Genomic DNA, 20,867 nt, shown 5'->3' with positions numbered 1-20,867 from the left:
ACCATTACACATATTTTACATGCAGAATGACGTGGAATGACGGCTGCCTCCTATGGAATGACGGCCTTTTAATTCGCCATCCTGAAGCCAAAATAGCATTAAAACAGCTCCATTATGCGATATTAAGACCCCGATGTTACAGTGATCCCCATAGCGCACGCGCTCATCCTTTTCCAAATATGCCCGCCTACACCCCTACTCTCGTAAACATGTCACCTGACGCGGAATGACGGCTGCCTCCTATGGAATGACGGCCTTTTAATTCGCCATCCTGAAGCCAAAATAGCATTAAAATAGCTCCATTATCCGATATTAAGACCCCGATGTTACGGTGATCCCCATAGCGCACGCGCTCATCCTTTTCCAAATATGCCCGCCTACACCCCTACTCTCGTAAACATGTCACCTGACGCGGAATGACGGCTGCCTCCTATGGAATGACGGCCTTTTAATTCGCCATCCTGAAGCCAAAATAGCATTAAAGCAGCTCCATTATGCAATATTAAGACCCCGATGTTACGGTGATCCCCATAGCGCACGCGCTCATCCTTTACCAAATATGTCCGCCTACACCCCTACTCTCGTAAACATGTCACCTGACGCGGAATGACGGCTGCCTCCTATGGAATGACAGCCTTTTAATTCGCCATCCTGAAGCCAAAATAGCATTAAAATAGCTCCATTATGCGATATTAAGACCCCGATGTTACGGTGATCCCCATAGCGCACGCGCTCATCCTTTTCCAAATATGCCCGCCTACACCCCTACTCTCGTAAACATGTCACGTGACGTGGAATGACGGCTGCCTCCTATGGAATGACGGCCTTTTAATTCGCCATCCTGAAGCCAAAATAGCATTAAAGCAGCTCCATTATGCGATATTAAGACCCCGATGTTACAGTGATCCCCATAGCGCACGCGCTCATCCTTTTCCAAATATGCCCGCCTACACCCCTACTCTCGTAAACATGTCACGTGACGCGGAATGACGGCTGCCTCCTATGGAATGACGGCCTTTTAATTCGCCATCCTGAAGCCAAAATAGCATTAAAGCAGCTCCATTATGCAATATTAAGACCCCGATGTTACGGTGATCCCCATAGCGCACGCGCTCATCCTTTACCAAATATGTCCGCCTACACCCCTACTCTCGTAAACATGTCACCTGACGCGGAATGACGGCTGCCTCCTATGGAATGACAGCCTTTTAATTCGCCATCCTGAAGCCAAAATAGCATTAAAATAGCTCCATTATGCGATATTAAGACCCCGATGTTACGGTGATCCCCATAGCGCACGCGCTCATCCTTTTCCAAATATGTCCGCCTACACCCCTACTCTAGTAAACATGTCACCTGACGCGGAATGACGGCTGCATCCTATGGAATGACGGCCTTTTAATTCGCCATCCTGAAGCCAAAATAGCATTAAAGCAGCTCCATTATGCTATATTAAGACCCCGATGTTACGGTGATCCCCATAGCGCACGCGCTCATCCTTTTCCAAATATGCCCGCCTATACCCCTACTCTCATAAACATGTCACGTGACGCGGAATGACGGCTTCCTCCTATGGAATGACGGCCTTTTAATTCGCCATCCTGAAGCCAAAATAGCATTAAAATAGCTCCATTATGCGATATTAAGACCCCGATGTTATGGTGATCCCCATAGCGCACGCGCTCATCCTTATCCAAATATGCCCGCCTACACCCCTACTCTCATAAACATGTCACATGACGCGGAATGACGGCTGCCTCCTATGGAATGACGGCCTTTTAATTCGCCATCCTGAAGCCAAAATAGCATTGTGGAATGACAGTGGAATGACAGTGTTGTCTGCAGATAAGGAATGCCAATTGACTATAATGGGAGAAAATGACTTTTATATTAATATTTCCGAAATTATTGCACATATCAACTATATTTTTGGTATACTTCTTGCTAAGACCATTACACATATTTTACATGCAGAATGACGTGGAATGACGGCTGCCTCCTATGGAATGACGGCCTTTTAATTCGCCATCCTGAAGCCAAAATAGCATTAAAACAGCTCCATTATGCGATATTAAGACCCCGATGTTACAGTGATCCCCATAGCGCACGCGCTCATCCTTTTCCAAATATGCCCGCCTACACCCCTACTCTCGTAAACATGTCACCTGACGCGGAATGACGGCTGCCTCCTATGGAATGACGGCCTTTTAATTCGCCATCCTGAAGCCAAAATAGCATTAAAATAGCTCCATTATCCGATATTAAGACCCCGATGTTACGGTGATCCCCATAGCGCACGCGCTCATCCTTTTCCAAATATGCCCGCCTACACCCCTACTCTCGTAAACATGTCACCTGACGCGGAATGACGGCTGCCTCCTATGGAATGACGGCCTTTTAATTCGCCATCCTGAAGCCAAAATAGCATTAAAGCAGCTCCATTATGCAATATTAAGACCCCGATGTTACGGTGATCCCCATAGCGCACGCGCTCATCCTTTACCAAATATGTCCGCCTACACCCCTACTCTCGTAAACATGTCACCTGACGCGGAATGACGGCTGCCTCCTATGGAATGACAGCCTTTTAATTCGCCATCCTGAAGCCAAAATAGCATTAAAATAGCTCCATTATGCGATATTAAGACCCCGATGTTACGGTGATCCCCATAGCGCACGCGCTCATCCTTTTCCAAATATGCCCGCCTACACCCCTACTCTCGTAAACATGTCACGTGACGTGGAATGACGGCTGCCTCCTATGGAATGACGGCCTTTTAATTCGCCATCCTGAAGCCAAAATAGCATTAAAGCAGCTCCATTATGCGATATTAAGACCCCGATGTTACGGTGATCCCCATAGCGCACGCGCTCATCCTTTTCCAAATATGCCCGCCTACACCCCTACTCTCGTAAACATGTCACGTGACGCGGAATGACGGCTTCCTCCTATGGAATGACGGCCTTTTAATTCGCCACCCTGAAGCCAAAATAGCATTAAAGCAGCTCCATTATGCGATATTAAGACCCTGATGTTATGGTGATCCCCATAGCGCACGCGCTCATCCTTTACCAAATATGTCCGCCTACACCCCTACTCTCGTAAACATGTCACCTGATGCGGAATGACGGCTGCCTCCTATGGAATGACAGCCTTTTAATTCGCCATCCTGAAGCCAAAATAGCATTAAAGCAGCTCCATTATGCGATATTAAGACCCCGATGTTACAGTGATCCCCATAGCGCACGCGCTCATCCTTTTCCAAATATGCCCGCCTATACCCCTACTCTCGTAAACATGTCACCTGACGCGGAATGACGGCTGCATCCTATGGAATGACGGCCTTTTAATTCGCCATCCTGAAGCCAAAATAGCATTAAAATAGCTCCATTATGCGATATTAAGACCCCGATGTTACGGTGATCCAATAAGCGCACACACTAACCTCTTTCCGTATACGCCTGCCTACACCCCTACTCTTATTAATATGTCAAATTACTTTGTTTTTTTTTTTGGTACTTATGTGTTATTGCGGTGCGCGTTACGTAGCGTCCCTGTCAAAATAGGCGTAGTGTTCCCGCGGCCAGCGTAGTTTAGTGTTCCCGCCCGTCGAGCCGGAGCTTACGTAGTTAGCGTAGTCAGTCAGTGTTATGCAGTTAGCGTAGTCAGTGATCGCATATTATATTGTGTGGGAACCATTGACCATTTTAACCTGCCTGACATGACAGGTGTGAATGTGTTCCTGAAACACCCTCCACTATCTAGTGCAGCGTCAAGCATCCTCCTGACCCTTTCATACCCCCACTATTGCCGCGCTTCTGACTCGGTGGCTCGCTGCGCTTGCCACACTTTTCTAAAATCAACTCCCCGCTGACGTGGATAGTGGGGGTATGAAAAGGTCGGGAGGACATGTAACACATCAACGCTTCCCCTTTGCGGGGCTTGCTACGCTCGCCACGCTTCAGGCTGACGTGGATAGTGGGGGTTTTAAATGGAGGCATTTGCCAGTAAGTAACATGGAGCACTGGCAAATGCCTCCTTTATTGTGCATGAGACGCACTTGCTGCCAAACCCCCCCCCCCCCTTTGCGCAGGAGACGCACGTGCTACCTGGCGGTTACCAGCGTTGTGTGAGAGGCACTCACTAGGCTGGCCAGGGATGCTGGGGACAGAGCCGCAGCTCTCCTGGGGACAGTACGCTGGCTAGCTGCCTGATGGGGACACTGCGCTGACTACGCAGGGCTGCCGCGGAGTCACTACGCTGACTACACTAGGCAGCTTTTGGGCTACGCTAACGTAGCTTAGCCTGCGCTGAAAAGGTAGCATAGCCAGGCACTGTGATAATACACAATTACCAGGGTTTTTTTTTCACAAAAGTGCTTGAAGTGTGGCAGTAAACAACTTTATGACATACCGCCAGATCTGGCCACCATTTTGATCTTGCCGGAGAAAGAAAAATAGCAGGGATTGAGTATGGCATCCCAGCTTTGGAAAAGTAGCATCATTATGTGTAAAGGTGTCCCTCTGTGGACAGGTGTCCATCAGCATTGGCCAAGCTGGTATGTACTGTAGGTTGAGCATGGTCCTGGCTGTAACTTTTTAGTTAGCACTGGGGCGGTGGGTATGCTGGCATTCACAATACTCACCCCTGCATACCGACTACCACCAGGAGTCCTGCCCCAGAATACCAAGATCATTGGAAATGCCTACGTCGGAATGTTGAATGCAAGTATGTGCGTTAGGAATGGCGGGGGGGGGGGGTAAGGTTTAGGCACTAGGGATGACATAGGTCAATTCTGGGTAGGTGGGAGTTAGGGTTATGCACTTAGAAATGTTTTTTTTTTTTTTTTCAATAATAACTTTTTATTGAGTCTTGAACACATATAACAATAGAATCAGTAACCAATGTTTGGTTTTGGTTTCGATTGTGCAAAATATCTGAATAAATTGTAAAAAGACATTACAATTACATAGGTGTGAAACATACAAGAGTTTTAAATTTATGAGTTAAGAAGAGAAAAGGAGGAAAGAGCGGAGAGAAAAATAAGAAGATAAAAGATGAAAAGAGGGAAAGAAAGGGGTGAAAAGGAAAGGAAAACGTCCCGGGGTGAGTTATGAGGCGGAGAGGTCCAATAGGCAGGGGGCCATAAGGGGACAACTAGCTCTTAAGTAGAGCCGTCATCCACAGAGTGCGGAGGGGATAGAAGGGTTGCTGGGTCTGCAGTGTCTGTGTGAGACAGTGGAAGGCCATGGGACTCCCTATATTCACTCCGTTTAAACCTATTGACGAAGATGTATATTTAACGTTGGATGTCTCGAATAGAAAATGCTTATGAATACTAGAAATTATATGTGGCATGGAAGGGACATCTAAGGATTTCCAAAGTTGACCTATGGCAGCTTTGGTGGCTATCAGAATGTGTCGAAGAATGTATAGGTCTCCCTTGGGAAGCTGCATACAATGATGTAGGAGAGCTATTATTGGGTCCAAAGGGATACTAACTCTCAAAACATCACTAATAAGGGAGAACACTTCACCCCAGAGCGGACGTATTAACGCACATTCCCAGAAGATGTGGTACAGGGAACCCACACTGCCACAGCTCCTCCAGAAAAGTTTGGAGACGGTGGGCCAGATCCCGTGGAGCCGCTGGGGGGTGAAGTACGCTCTGTGGCACAACCTGTAAAACATCTCAAGAGTGGTGGAGGCATCTAGACATTTTAAAGCCAGAGTAGAGAATAGCGTTCCACTCCTCCTCCGTGAAGGTAGTGGACAGATCCACCTCCCACTTCAGCTGGGCCGGTAATTTACCTTTTTTCCCTTTAGTAACCAAGTATCTATACCATCTTGAAATACCCCCTCTATGGTTCTGTGAAGTCAAATAAGAGAGTACGTAATTAGGGAAGGAGGGGCTGGCCGTGGTACTTTTAAATGAGGATGACAACCAGTGCCGTATTTGAAGGTATTTATAAAAGTCCTGCTTGAGTACCCCGTATCTCTCCTGTAAAGAAGAGAACTGTAAAAGATTACCCTCGTGGTACATCTGTCTAAGGGACACTATTCCTGCCTCTATCCAAGAGTCTAGCTTCAGATTGGGAATGAGTCTCGATATAGCTTTAAGTGACAGGTCGGGTCCAGGCAGGGAAACTCCCTCCGCGCCAGTGATAGCTTTATGCCAAACCGTTTGCTTTGATAGATGTCCCAGGGCCAGACCATTTTGGGGAGACCTGAGGGGGAATCCAAAATAGGTCGTTTAGGCCCAGTCTTGGGGAGAAAGAGCGTTCTATCACCACCCAAGGCTTAGGGGAGTGCGGCGCGAACCAGTCTCTAGCTTGACTAAGCCGACAAGCCAATTGATATCTCTCGATATCCGGATAGGCCACTCCCCCCCTGTCCTTAGGCAGCGAGAGCACTCCTCTGGAGATCCTGGGCCTGGAACCCTTCCAAACGTATTTAGAAAAGAAGGCATTGAATTTACAAATAAGAGAAGTAGGGAGGATCCGAGGGATAGCTCTGAACAAATACATGAGCTTAGGTAGCAAGACCATCTTTGACGCTGCTACTCTACCTAACCAGGAGATCTCGTGTATGGACCATTCAGTAATGAGATTTTCAAAAGCATTCAGTAAAGGGATAAAATTACAATCTATAATATTGAGATCCCAAGCTACATGCACCCCCAGATATTTAATCGATTTGTTCTGCCAGGCATATTGGTATTTGTCTTTTAATACTGTAGTTACCGCGGGAGGGATATGCAGTGGGAGGGCTTCAGTCTTAGAGGTATTAAGCTTATAAAAGGATACTTTGGAATATTCCTCCAGAGTCTCGTGTAGAGCAGGGAGGGAGCTCTCAGGATCCAGAAGACAACTGGGCCCACTATTTGGCTGTTTGTCCTTATTTTTTCCGCCAAAGGTTCTATAGCCAGAACGAAAATTAGTGGGGACAGGGGGCAACCCTGTCTGGTCCCGTTGGTAATATTAAAGCTAGAGGACAGGCAGCCGTTCACGAAGACCCTTGCGGAAGGACAGGAATACAGGGCAAGTATGGAATTCAAAAATCTACCTTCTATCCCAAAATGCATCAGAACCGAACTAAGATAACCCCAATGGAGCCTATCGAACGCTTTCTCAGCGTCAAGAGAAAGCAACAATAAGGGCTCTAGATTCATATTACAGTACTCCACAATATCAAAAACCCTTCTTGTATTATCCAGTGCCTGCCTCCCCGGGACAAATCCCACCTGATCGGCTGCCACCAAAGCAGGAAGCAGAGGAGCCAAACGATTGGCGACTAATTTAGCGTATAGTTTAAGGTCCGTGTTTAAAAGGGCTATAAGGCAAAAGTTCTGGGCCGAGGTTGCAGGTTTACCAGGTTTGGGGATCGCCACTATTCTCGCCTCAAGCATTTCCCTAGGGAAGCCCTTGGATTCCGAGGCTTCACTAAAGACAGTTAACAGTACAGGGATAAGTTCTGACTTGAAGCATTTATAGAAGGTGGAGGGATATCCATCCGGGCCAGGGGCTTTATCTCGTGGCAAAGAGTCGATAGCAGCCTCTATTTCGGAAGTGGACCAGGGAGAGCATAGAGACAGCGATGTCTCGGTCCAATTTTGGGAGATTGATGCTGTTCAGAAAGTTATCTATGTCGGCTGTCGTGGGTTGGTAAGTAAGTGGGTCTGAGTTGAGATTATATAGCTGTGAGTAGTAATCAGCGAAGGTATTCGCAATGCTAAAAGGGTCCACCACTCTCGAGCCCTGGGAGTTAATTAGAAGGTTAATTTTTGCCCTGGGTCTATGGCCTCTTAATTTCCTCGCCAAAAGGCGCCTGCTTTATTCCCAAAAATGTAAAACCGCTGATTTAATTTGGCTAGATTCTTTTGTACTTCTTGCATAGAAAATGAATTAACTTTATCTCTAGCTTGAACCAGTTCTTTATGTAGAGCCCTATCTGAGGGGTTCGCTTTATGGGCAGACTCCAATCTAGTTAATTCTTCTTCAGCAAGTAAGCGCTCTTTGATTTGAGCCTTTTTTAACCTGGAGGCTGCCTGAATGGCAGAACCTCGGATTACCGCTTTGAGCGAACACCAATGATTGAATATGGAGGTGTCGTTGGGGTGATTAGTAGAGATATAGGAAGTAAGAGCGTCCTTAATAAACCAGTCTCCGGGGGAGCTCTATAGCGAGATTGATCCCAGGAGATAAACAAGGGGGCATGGTCCGACCAAGTAATGAGTAGTATTTCAATTTTACGTAGAGACTCTAAAATCCATTTATCTGTTAGCGCTAAGTCTATCCTAGAATAAGTTTGGTGAGGGTGAGAGAAGAACGTATAATCTCGCTTCCCTGGGTGCTTAGCACGCCAAGCATCATGTAGGTCAAATTCATTAATGATCTGCCTAAACCTGGAGGAGTGGTCTGCTGCTTGGGTCCCCCTTCTAGAGCAATGGCCCGATCTATCAATATTGGGGTCCAAGACCATATTGAAGTCTACCAGAACAATGAGGGCTCCCCTTGTATGCTTCTGCACCAATGCACAGAGTCTCCTTACAAACTTTACCTGCCCAGTATTTGGAGCATAGCAGGCAACCAGGGTTACCTCCACTTCATCCAATTTACCCACTAAAATGATAAATCTGCCCTCCGAATCAGAGTGTTGAAAAGAGAGTGTGAAAGGACAGTGAACAGAAAAAAGAATTGCAACACCAGCTTTCTTAAGGGGACCATTGGCTGAATAACACTGGGGATATCTAGCATCTGAGAACTTAGGAGGGGACGATTTCTTAAAGTGTGTTTCTTGTAGTGCAACTATATGAGCCTTCAATTTATGGAAGGTGGCCAGAGCAACTCTGCGTTTATGGGGGGAATTGAGCCCCTTCACATTCAGCGATAGAATGTTAACCATAATCTAACTTGGGTAAAAGTTTAACTCTATCTAGGCAGAGTACAATCTCATAATAACTCACCCACACCGGGACCCCGAGAGGAGGGATAGTAAGAAGAAAGGATAGGTTAAGCAGGGAGAATAGAGACAGAGATGTAAAGACAGCGACTCTAAGAAGAGTCGAGAAGAGGCACCAAGCAAAAAGTACCTCACACATAGTTCAAAAAGGGGGGTAGTGGCCTAACACCCCAAGGTAGTTAAATCCAAACTAGTATTAAAACAGGCTTAAACAGACTATACTAAACTCTACCGATCTCCTTAATGCCAATATCAAACATTGCAGGAATAAGATAATAGAAATGCAACAGGGACACAGAGCCCTTGCTCATAGGTTAAAACATAACGGGGATCAGGAGGCCCCCTGCGGAGGTCCCCACGGTAGTTTTAATATTACAATATATTTAAACAACATTAGACCAAGTGCTGAGGCCCGCCACAGACAGCAGGCCCTCCGCTCACTCCTCGGCACGTCCCCCAAGTCGGCATAGACTAGTGAACAGATACAGTGCGCCAACAGGAGGTATAGGGCGCATCTTAGAGGACACCTGGAGCGCTCCAAGGAGAGACCGGGGCCGGCCTGCCACATGCAGTGCAATTAACGGTTTGCTACATCAGACATGGCTAATAACATAAGTACGTTGTAAAACAATTATGCTCTATATGCTTAATTCAACAGGATAATTAGGGCTATGTGGGCACTATTAATAAAAGACGTATCACAGGGTATCCACTTTCCAAATAATTTGGGAAAAACCACCAGCGAGAAGGCGCCATTGGGCGCGTCCTTCCCCACCGGCGTGGACTTACTCCACCGTCGACCAGTCCTGCTGAAGCCGGCGGTTTGGAGAGTCCCCTGGGTGAGTTACCGGGATGTTCCATTTCTGCAATATTTTCAAACCGTCCTCCATTGAGGAGATAGAGATGGTTGACCCCTCACGTACAATCAGTAGTCGAGTCGGGAAACCCCAACGGTAAAGGACATTGGCCTTCCTGAGCGATAAGGTAATAGGTTGTAGCGCTCTCCTCTTAGCTAAGGTTGCCTGCGACAGGTCCCCAAACAACTGATAGGAGCCCAAGGCAGCAGCTGTCTCAGAGGAGGGTCTCGCCGCTTTTAGGAGAGCCTCTTTAATGTGGTAGAAATGTACACGCATGAGGACGTCTCTGGGTGCACCCTCAGGGGCGTTGATGGCTCGTGGAAGCCTATGAATCCGGTCTATCAACAGGTCGGAAGCCGAGGCCGATGGAAGGAGCTTCTTGAAAATCTCCAAAGTCACATCATGAAGGCTACTGTTAGAGACTTTGTCAGGAATGCCCCTTAGCTTAAGGTTATTCCTGCGGGAGCGATCCTCCAAGTCTGCAACTTTATCCCGTAACAAGGCGACTTCCGTCTCCAGATCAATCAAATCGTTATGGGAAGCAACCACCTCCCCCATTTTCAACTCCAAAGCATCCGTACGTTCTCCCAGTTCGTTTATTGAACGCTGGCACGACTGTAGGGATGTACGTATTTCCGTGGATACTTCATCTTTCAGTTGTGTAAGTAGAAATTTCAAGGTGCCAACTGTCAGCGCCTCATCATCAGGAAGCTCCCTGCGGGTTGGGGTCTCCAGAGGAGAAGACAGGGAAGGGGCTGACGTAGGGAATAGTGAAGTGGGAGACGATGTGGAAGGTGGAGCATTTTCAGATTTAGAGGATCTGGGAGACGGTTTGAAAAAAGCCACCTGGGACACTGTCTTAGACACCTTGTTTTTGCGCGATCTCATAATGGCGAAGGCAGGAACATAGACTTCTCTTAAATCAATTCCTTAATAGGGTCAAGGGGGTCGGTAGCAATTTCACATAAACAGAACTGTCAGGCTGCACTCATGCAGAAAGAGGACAGTCTCACAGCATCCGCCTTGACATAATGGGGTGTATGGGAGGCCGTCACATCAAATGTACACAAGACCCATTCCTGAGCACACTGACTCCCCAATGGGCTGAATGATAAGGTAGGGATTCACAGCTAGCAGGAGGGGGGTGAGATCACTGTGTCCCGATCAATTCTGGTTGTAGCAGTATAGTGAAGTAAGGAGCAGTAGTGTAGATTCAGAGTAGGTGGCGCACAGGAGACACTTATTTTGTGTACCCACTATCTCATGCCCAGGCTGAGCTTACCCTGCAGTACAGTACAGAGGGGCTTGCCACCCAGTATGTGAGTGAAGGCAGTGCAGTACAGTAATATGCCCTGTGAGGTGTTATATTAATGTAGGCTAGGGTAGCTGTAAAGAAGGCACTGAGTGCCACTTACTGCAGCTTGCTGGGGGCAGCTGGGGGTCTGCAGGAATCCGTGTGGAGCACAGTATGCTGGGGCAGAGCAGCAGAGGTCTTAGGCTGCAGCTCCGGATCCAAGATGGCCGCCATCTCCCTGAAGCAGAGGGGATCACAACAGGGAGGACTCCTCGGGCGACAGCAGCAGATCCTCAGCCCGCTGCCAGCCTCCTCCCGCTCCTGGGTGGGCTGCACGGGCTGCTGGGGGTCTCTGCTTCACTCCAGCCACTCCGGGCGCGGCGGGCTGTACCCGGAACCGCGTCGCGGGCAGCCGCAAAACTCGAGGCCCCGGCTCCACCACCGCGAGTAGGCCGCAACCCGTGGGGACTCCGGGAATGTCCCCCGGCTCTGCGGCACTAGTCAGCTGTGCGAGGGGGCCCCGGGCAAGTGATCCGGGGCAGTTGTGGGTAGGGATGAGGCTCTGGGCACCAGGTTTTGGCCTTGATAGTGGGAGCTCCAGCAGCCCACGTCTGCTCAGCTCAGCGTCCTGGCCACGACCCCCCCCCCCCCCCCAAATGTGTTTAAGGCTAGGCTTTGGGGTGGGAGGGTTCGGTTTAGTGAGCAGAGTACTAGGGTTAGTCTGTGTGGTTGGGGGAAGGTTAGGGATAGGAAGGGGCTGTAAAGTATACTTACAAGACCCCTTTCAGGATTCCGTCTTACAGGATGCCGGTGTTGGTTTTCTGACTGTCAGCATCCTCACTGCCACTCATTCATGTGTATTTCATCTCTTAAGGCCCCCATACACTACACAATTTGGGCCCGATTTCACCCGATTCTGGAGGATCGGGCCAAGAAATCGGGTGAAATTGCCCAAATCGCGAAGGGTATGACATCCAATCTCATCTGATGCGTGGTCCCGTGCACATCGGATCAGATCTGGATGTCGGACGGTCTGCACATAAGATAAATCTTATGTGCAGCCGGCAATGAGCTGGTCTGGGGGAGTGGGGACCAGAGACCGGAGAGCAGGGTCCGGTCCGTGGGTGATGCAGAGGGGGTAGTCAGCTAGTGGCAGGAGAGGTGGCGGGGAGCGGGGTCCGGTCCAGCTGCAGGAGGGGTAGTGGGCTAGCGGGTGGACTGGATAGGTAGCGACAGGCGGGAGCGCACGGCACAAAGCAGAGTCCAGGTATCGGCGAGCGGGAGAATAGGAAACATCCTATTCAAAAGACTGGGTGGGCAGGGCGGTCGCTGATTGGCTGAGCTCTCGGGCAATCAGCGTCCGCCCAGTCTCTCCGGTCTCTGGTCCCCGCTCCCCCAGACGGACCCTGACCCCCCCCCGCCGCAAGCTCCCCCTAGACCCTGCTCTCCTGCAGCTCCCCCGGATTTGAATCGATCCGATTTATCATATGCAAAAAATGGCACATCAAGTGCCAAATCATATCAGGAGCTGCCGGGGGTAGCTCAGTGGAAGTCGGGGCCGACATTACGCCGACTTGTCCTAATGTCCCGGCAAAGTGTAAAAAATCACACACATCATCTATAGGGATGTGGGACCATTTGTAGACAACAAGTAGATGGTTCCCACACAATACAATATGCGATCACTGACTACGCTAACTGCATAACACTGACTGACTACGCTAACTACGTAAGCTCCGGCTCGACGGGCGGGAACACTAAACTACGCTGGCCGCGGGAACACTACGCCTATTTTGACAGGGACGCTACGTAACGGGCACCGCAATATCACACACAAGTACCAAAAAAAAAACAAAGTAATTTGACATATTAATAAGAGTAGGGGTGTAGGCAGGCATATACGGAAAGAGGTTAGTGTGTGCGCTTATTGGATCATAGTAAAATCGGGGTCTTAATATCGCATAATGGAGCTGCTTTAATGCTATTTTGGCTTCAGGATGGCGAATTAAAAGGCCGTCATTCCATAGGAGGAAGCCGTCATTCCGCGTCAGGTGACATGTTTACGAGAGTAGGGGTGTAGGCGGGCATATTTGGAAAAGGATGAGCGCGTGCGCTATGGGGATCACCGTAACATCGGGGTCTTAATATCGCATAATGGAGCTGCTTTAATGCTATTTTGGCTTCAGGATGGCGAATTAAAAGGCCGTCATTCCATAGGAGGAAGCCGTCATTCCGCGTCAGGTGACATGTTTACGAGAGTAGGGGTGTAGGCGGGCATATTTGGAAAAGGATGAGCGCGTGCGCTATGGGGATCACCGTAACATCGGGGTCTTAATATCGCATAATGGAGCTGCTTTAATGCTATTTTGGCTTCAGGATGGCGAATTAAAAGGCCGTCATTCCATAGGAGGCAGCCGTCAATCTGCGTCATGTGACATGTTTACGAGAGCAGGGGTGTAGGCGGGCATATTTGGAAAAGGATGAGCGTGTGCGCTATGGGGATCACCGTAACATCGGGGTCTTAATATCGCATAATGGAGCTATTTTAATGCTATTTTGGCTTCAGGATGGCGAATTAAAAGGCCGTCATTCCATAGGAGGAAGCCGTCATTCCGCGTCACGTGACATGTTTATGAGAGTAGGGGTATAGGCGGGCATATTTGGAAAAGGATGAGCGCGTGCGCTATGGGGATCACCGTAACATCGGGGTCTTAATATCGCATAATGGAGCTATTTTAATGCTATTTTGGCTTCAGGATGGCGAATTAAAAGGCCGTCATTCCATAGGAGGCAGCCGTCATTCCGCGTCATGTGACATGTTTACGAGAGCAGGGGTGTAGGCGGGCATATTTGGAAAAGGATGAGCGCGTGCGCTATGGGGATCACCGTAACATCGGGGTCTTAATATCGCATAATGGAGCTATTTTAATGCTATTTTGGCTTCAGGATGGCGAATTAAAAGGCCGTCATTCCATAGGAGGAAGCCGTCATTCCGCATCACGTGACATGTTTATGAGAGTAGGGGTATAGGCGGGCATATTTGGAAAAGGATGAGCGCGTGCGCTATGGGGATCACCGTAACATCGGGGTCTTAATATCGCATAATGGAGCTGCTTTAATGCTATTTTGGCTTCAGGATGGCGAATTAAAAGGCCGTCATTCCATAGGATGCAGCCGTCATTCCGCGTCACGTGACATGTTTACGAGAGTAGGGGTATAGGCGGACATATTTGGAAAAGGATGAGCGCGTGCGCTATGGGGATCACCGTAACATCGGGGTCTTAATATCGCATAATGGAGCTATTTTAATGCTATTTTGGCTACAGGATGGCGAATTAAAAGGCTGTCATTCCATAGGAGGAAGCCGTCATTCCGCGTCATTCTGCATGTAAAATATGTGTAATGGTCTTAGCAAGAAGTATACCTAAAATATAGTTGATATGTGCAATAATTTCAGAAATATTAATACAAAAGTCATTTTCTCCCATTATAGTCAATTGGCATTCCTTATCTGCAGACAACACTGTCATTCCACTGTGCTATTTTAATGCTATTTTGGCTTCAGGATGGCGAATTAAAAGGCCGTCATTCCATAGGAGGCAGCCGTCAATCTGCGTCATGTGACATGTTTACGAGAGCAGGGGTGTAGGCGGGCATATTTGGAAAAGGATGAGCGTGTGCGCTATGGGGATCACCGTAACATCGGGGTCTTAATATCGCATAATGGAGCTATTTTAATGCTATTTTGGCTTCAGGATGGCGAATTAAAAGGCCGTCATTCCATAGGAGGAAGCCGTCATTCCGCGTCACGTGACATGTTTATGAGAGTAGGGGTATAGGCGGGCATATTTGGAAAAGGATGAGCGCGTGCGCTATGGGGATCACCGTAACATCGGGGTCTTAATATCGCATAATGGAGCTATTTTAATGCTATTTTGGCTTCAGGATGGCGAATTAAAAGGCCGTCATTCCATAGGAGGCAGCCGTCATTCCGCGTCATGTGACATGTTTACGAGAGCAGGGGTGTAGGCGGGCATATTTGGAAAAGGATGAGCGCGTGCGCTATGGGGATCACCGTAACATCGGGGTCTTAATATCGCATAATGGAGCTATTTTAATGCTATTTTGGCTTCAGGATGGCGAATTAAAAGGCCGTCATTCCATAGGAGGAAGCCGTCATTCCGCGTCACGTGACATGTTTATGAGAGTAGGGTATAGGCGGGCATATTTGGAAAAGGATGAGCGCGTGCGCTATGGGGATCACCGTAACATCGGGGTCTTAATATCACATAATGGAGCTGCTTTAATGCTATTTTGGCTTCAGGATGGCGAATTAAAAGGCCGTCATTCCATAGGATGCAGCCGTCATTCCGCGTCAGGTGACATGTTTACTAGAGTAGGGGTGTAGGCGGACATATTTGGATAAGGATGAGCGCGTGCGCTATGGGGATCACCGTAACATCGGGGTCTTAATATCGCATAATGGAGCTATTTTAATGCTATTTTGGCTTCAGGATGGCGAATTAAAAGGCCGTCATTCCATAGGAGGAAGCCGTCATTCCGCGTCACGTGACATGTTTACTAGAGTAGGGGTGTAGGCGGGCATATTTGGAAAAGGATGAGCGCGTGCGCTATGGGGATCACCATAACATCGGGGTCTTAATATCGCATAATGGAGCTGCTTTAATGCTATTTTGGCTTCAGGATGGCGAATTAAAAGGCCGTCATTCCATAGGATGCAGCCGTCATTCCGCGTCACGTGACATGTTTACGAGAGTAGGGGTATAGGCGGACATATTTGGAAAAGGATGAGCGCGTGCGCTATGGGGATCACCGTAACATCGGGGTCTTAATATCGCATAATGGAGCTATTTTAATGCTATTTTGGCTACAGGATGGCGAATTAAAAGGCTGTCATTCCATAGGAGGAAGCCGTCATTCCGCGTCATTCTGCATGTAAAATATGTGTAATGGTCTTAGCAAGAAGTATACCTAAAATATAGTTGATATGTGCAATAATTTCAGAAATATTAATACAAAAGTCATTTTCTCCCATTATAGTCAATTGGCATTCCTTATCTGCAGACAACACTGTCATTCCACTGTGCTATTTTAATGCTATTTTGGCTTCAGGATGGCGAATTAAAAGGCCGTCATTCCATAGGAGGCAGCCGTCAATCTGCGTCATGTGACATGTTTACGAGAGCAGGGGTGTAGGCGGGCATATTTGGAAAAGGATGAGCGTGTGCGCTATGGGGATCACCGTAACATCGGGGTCTTAATATCGCATAATGGAGCTATTTTAATGCTATTTTGGCTTCAGGATGGCGAATTAAAAGGCCGTCATTCCATAGGAGGAAGCCGTCATTCCGCGTCACGTGACATGTTTATGAGAGTAGGGGTATAGGCGGGCATATTTGGAAAAGGATGAGCGCGTGCGCTATGGGGATCACCGTAACATCGGGGTCTTAATATCGCATAATGGAGCTATTTTAATGCTATTTTGGCTTCAGGATGGCGAATTAAAAGGCCGTCATTCCATAGGAGGCAGCCGTCATTCCGCGTCATGTGACATGTTTACGAGAGCAGGGGTGTAGGCGGGCATATTTGGAAAAGGATGAGCGCGTGCGCTATGGGGATCACCGTAACATCGGGGTCTTAATATCGCATAATGGAGCTATTTTAATGCTATTTTGGCTTCAGGATGGCGAATTAAAAGGCCGTCATTCCATAGGAGGAAGCCGTCATTCCGCGTCACGTGACATGTTTATGAGAGTAGGGGTATAGGCGGGCATATTTGGAAAAGGATGAGCGCGTGCGCTATGGGGATCACCGTAACATCGGGGTCTTAATATCGCATAATGGAGCTGCTTTAATGCTATTTTGGCTTCAGGATGGCGAATTAAAAGGCCGTCATTCCATAGGATGCAGCCGTCATTCCGCGTCAGGTGACATGTTTACTAGAGTAGGGGTGTAGGCGGACATATTTGGATAAGGATGAGCGCGTGCGCTATGGGGATCACCGTAACATCGGGGTCTTAATATCGCATAATGGAGCTATTTTAATGCTATTTTGGCTTCAGGATGGCGAATTAAAAGGCCGTCATTCCATAGGAGGAAGCCGTCATTCCGCGTCACGTGACATGTTTACTAGAGTAGGGGTGTAGGCGGGCATATTTGGAAAAGGATGAGCGCGTGCGCTATGGGGATCACCATAACATCTGGGTCTTAATATCGCATAATGGAGCTGCTTTAATGCTATTTTGGCTTCAGGATGGCGAATTAAAAGGCCGTCATTCCATAGGATGCAGCCGTCATTCCGCGTCACGTGACATGTTTACGAGAGTAGGGGTATAGGCGGACATATTTGGAAAAGGATGAGCGCGTGCGCTATGGGGATCACCGTAACATCGGGGTCTTAATATCGCATAATGGAGCTATTTTAATGCTATTTTGGCTACAGGATGGCGAATTAAAAGGCTGTCATTCCATAGGAGGAAGCCGTCATTCCGCGTCATTCTGCATGTAAAATATGTGTAATGGTCTTAGCAAGAAGTATACCTAAAATATAGTTGATATGTGCAATAATTTCAGAAATATTAATACAAAAGTCATTTTCTCCCATTATAGTCAATTGGCATTCCTTATCTGCAGACAACACTGTCATTCCACTGTGCTATTTTAATGCTATTTTGGCTTCAGGATGGCGAATTAAAAGGCCGTCATTCCATAGGAGGAAGCCGTCATTCCGCGTCACGTGACATGTTTATGAGAGTAGGGGTATAGGCGGGCATATTTGGAAAAGGATGAGCGCGTGCGCTATGGGGATCACCGTAACATCGGGGTCTTAATATCGCATAATGGAGCTATTTTAATGCTATTTTGGCTTCAGGATGGCGAATTAAAAGGCCGTCATTCCATAGGAGGCAGCCGTCATTCCGCGTCATGTGACATGTTTACGAGAGCAGGGGTGTAGGCGGGCATATTTGGAAAAGGATGAGCGCGTGCGCTATGGGGATCACCGTAACATCGGGGTCTTAATATCGCATAATGGAGCTATTTTAATGCTATTTTGGCTTCAGGATGGCGAATTAAAAGGCCGTCATTCCATAGGAGGAAGCCGTCATTCCATGTCACGTGACATGTTTATGAGAGTAGGGTATAGGCGGGCATATTTGGAAAAGGATGAGCGCGTGCGCTATGGGGATCACCGTAACATCGGGGTCTTAATATCGCATAATGGAGCTGCTTTAATGCTATTTTGGCTTCAGGATGGCGAATTAAAAGGCCGTCATTCCATAGGATGCAGCCGTCATTCCGCGTCAGGTGACATGTTTACTAGAGTAGGGGTGTAGGCGGACATATTTGGATAAGGATGAGCGCGTGCGCTATGGGGATCACCGTAACATCGGGGTCTTAATATCGCATAATGGAGCTATTTTAATGCTATTTTGGCTTCAGGATGGCGAATTAAAAGGCCGTCATTCCATAGGAGGAAGCCGTCATTCCGCGTCACGTGACATGTTTACTAGAGTAGGGGTGTAGGCGGGCATATTTGGAAAAGGATGAGCGCGTGCGCTATGGGGATCACCATAACATCGGGGTCTTAATATCGCATAATGGAGCTGCTTTAATGCTATTTTGGCTTCAGGATGGCGAATTAAAAGGCCGTCATTCCATAGGATGCAGCCGTCATTCCGCGTCACGTGACATGTTTACGAGAGTAGGGGTATAGGCGGACATATTTGGAAAAGGATGAGCGCGTGCGCTATGGGGATCACCGTAACATCGGGGTCTTAATATCGCATAATGGAGCTATTTTAATGCTATTTTGGCTACAGGATGGCGAATTAAAAGGCTGTCATTCCATAGGAGGAAGCCGTCATTCCGCGTCATTCTGCATGTAAAATATGTGTAATGGTCTTAGCAAGAAGTATACCTAAAATATAGTTGATATGTGCAATAATTTCAGAAATATTAATACAAAAGTCATTTTCTCCCATTATAGTCAATTGGCATTCCTTATCTGCAGACAACACTGTCATTCCACTGTGCTATTTTAATGCTATTTTGGCTTCAGGATGGCGAATTAAAAGGCCGTCATTCCATAGGAGGCAGCCGTCAATCTGCGTCATGTGACATGTTTACGAGAGCAGGGGTGTAGGCGGGCATATTTGGAAAAGGATGAGCGTGTGCGCTATGGGGATCACCGTAACATCGGGGTCTTAATATCGCATAATGGAGCTATTTTAATGCTATTTTGGCTTCAGGATGGCGAATTAAAAGGCCGTCATTCCATAGGAGGAAGCCGTCATTCCGCGTCACGTGACATGTTTATGAGAGTAGGGGTATAGGCGGGCATATTTGGAAAAGGATGAGCGCGTGCGCTATGGGGATCACCGTAACATCGGGGTCTTAATATCGCATAATGGAGCTATTTTAATGCTATTTTGGCTTCAGGATGGCGAATTAAAAGGCCGTCATTCCATAGGAGGCAGCCGTCATTCCGCGTCATGTGACATGTTTACGAGAGCAGGGGTGTAGGCGGGCATATTTGGAAAAGGATGAGCGCGTGCGCTATGGGGATCACCGTAACATCGGGGTCTTAATATCGCATAATGGAGCTATTTTAATGCTATTTTGGCTTCAGGATGGCGAATTAAAAGGCCGTCATTCCATAGGAGGAAGCCGTCATTCCGCATCACGTGACATGTTTATGAGAGTAGGGGTATAGGCGGGCATATTTGGAAAAGGATGAGCGCGTGCGCTATGGGGATCACCGTAACATCGGGGTCTTAATATCGCATAATGGAGCTGCTTTAATGCTATTTTGGCTTCAGGATGGCGAATTAAAAGGCCGTCATTCCATAGGATGCAGCCGTCATTCCGCGTCAGGTGACATGTTTACTAGAGTAGGGGTGTAGGCGGACATATTTGGATAAGGATGAGCGCGTGCGCTATGGGGATCACCGTAACATCGGGGTCTTAATATCGCATAATGGAGCTATTTTAATGCTATTTTGGCTTCAGGATGGCGAATTAAAAGGCCGTCATTCCATAGGAGGAAGCCGTCATTCCGCGTCACGTGACATGTTTACTAGAGTAGGGGTGTAGGCGGGCATATTTGGAAAAGGATGAGCGCGTGCGCTATGGGGATCACCATAACATCGGGGTCTTAATATCGCATAATGGAGCTGCTTTAATGCTATTTTGGCTTCAGGATGGCGAATTAAAAGGCCGTCATTCCATAGGATGCAGCCGTCATTCCGCGTCACGTGACATGTTTACGAGAGTAGGGGTATAGGCGGACATATTTGGAAAAGGATGAGCGCGTGCGCTATGGGGATCACCGTAACATCGGGGTCTTAATATCGCATAATGGAGCTATTTTAATGCTATTTTGGCTACAGGATGGCGAATTAAAAGGCTGTCATTCCATAGGAGGAAGCCGTCATTCCGCGTCATTCTGCATGTAAAATATGTGTAATGGTCTTAGCAAGAAGTATACCTAAAATATAGTTGATATGTGCAATAATTTCAGAAATATTAATACAAAAGTCATTTTCTCCCATTATAGTCAATTGGCATTCCTTATCTGCAGACAACACTGTCATTCCACTGTGCTATTTTAATGCTATTTTGGCTTCAGGATGGCGAATTAAAAGGCCGTCATTCCATAGGAGGCAGCCGTCAATCTGCGTCATGTGACATGTTTACGAGAGCAGGGGTGTAGGCGGGCATATTTGGAAAAGGA

This window comes from Crinia signifera, chromosome 4, assembly GCF_055691185.1.
Source record: "Crinia signifera chromosome 4, ASM5569118v1, whole genome shotgun sequence".
NCBI lineage: Eukaryota > Metazoa > Chordata > Amphibia > Anura > Myobatrachidae > Crinia > Crinia signifera.
Note: the sequence above shows the minus strand (reverse complement) of the source record.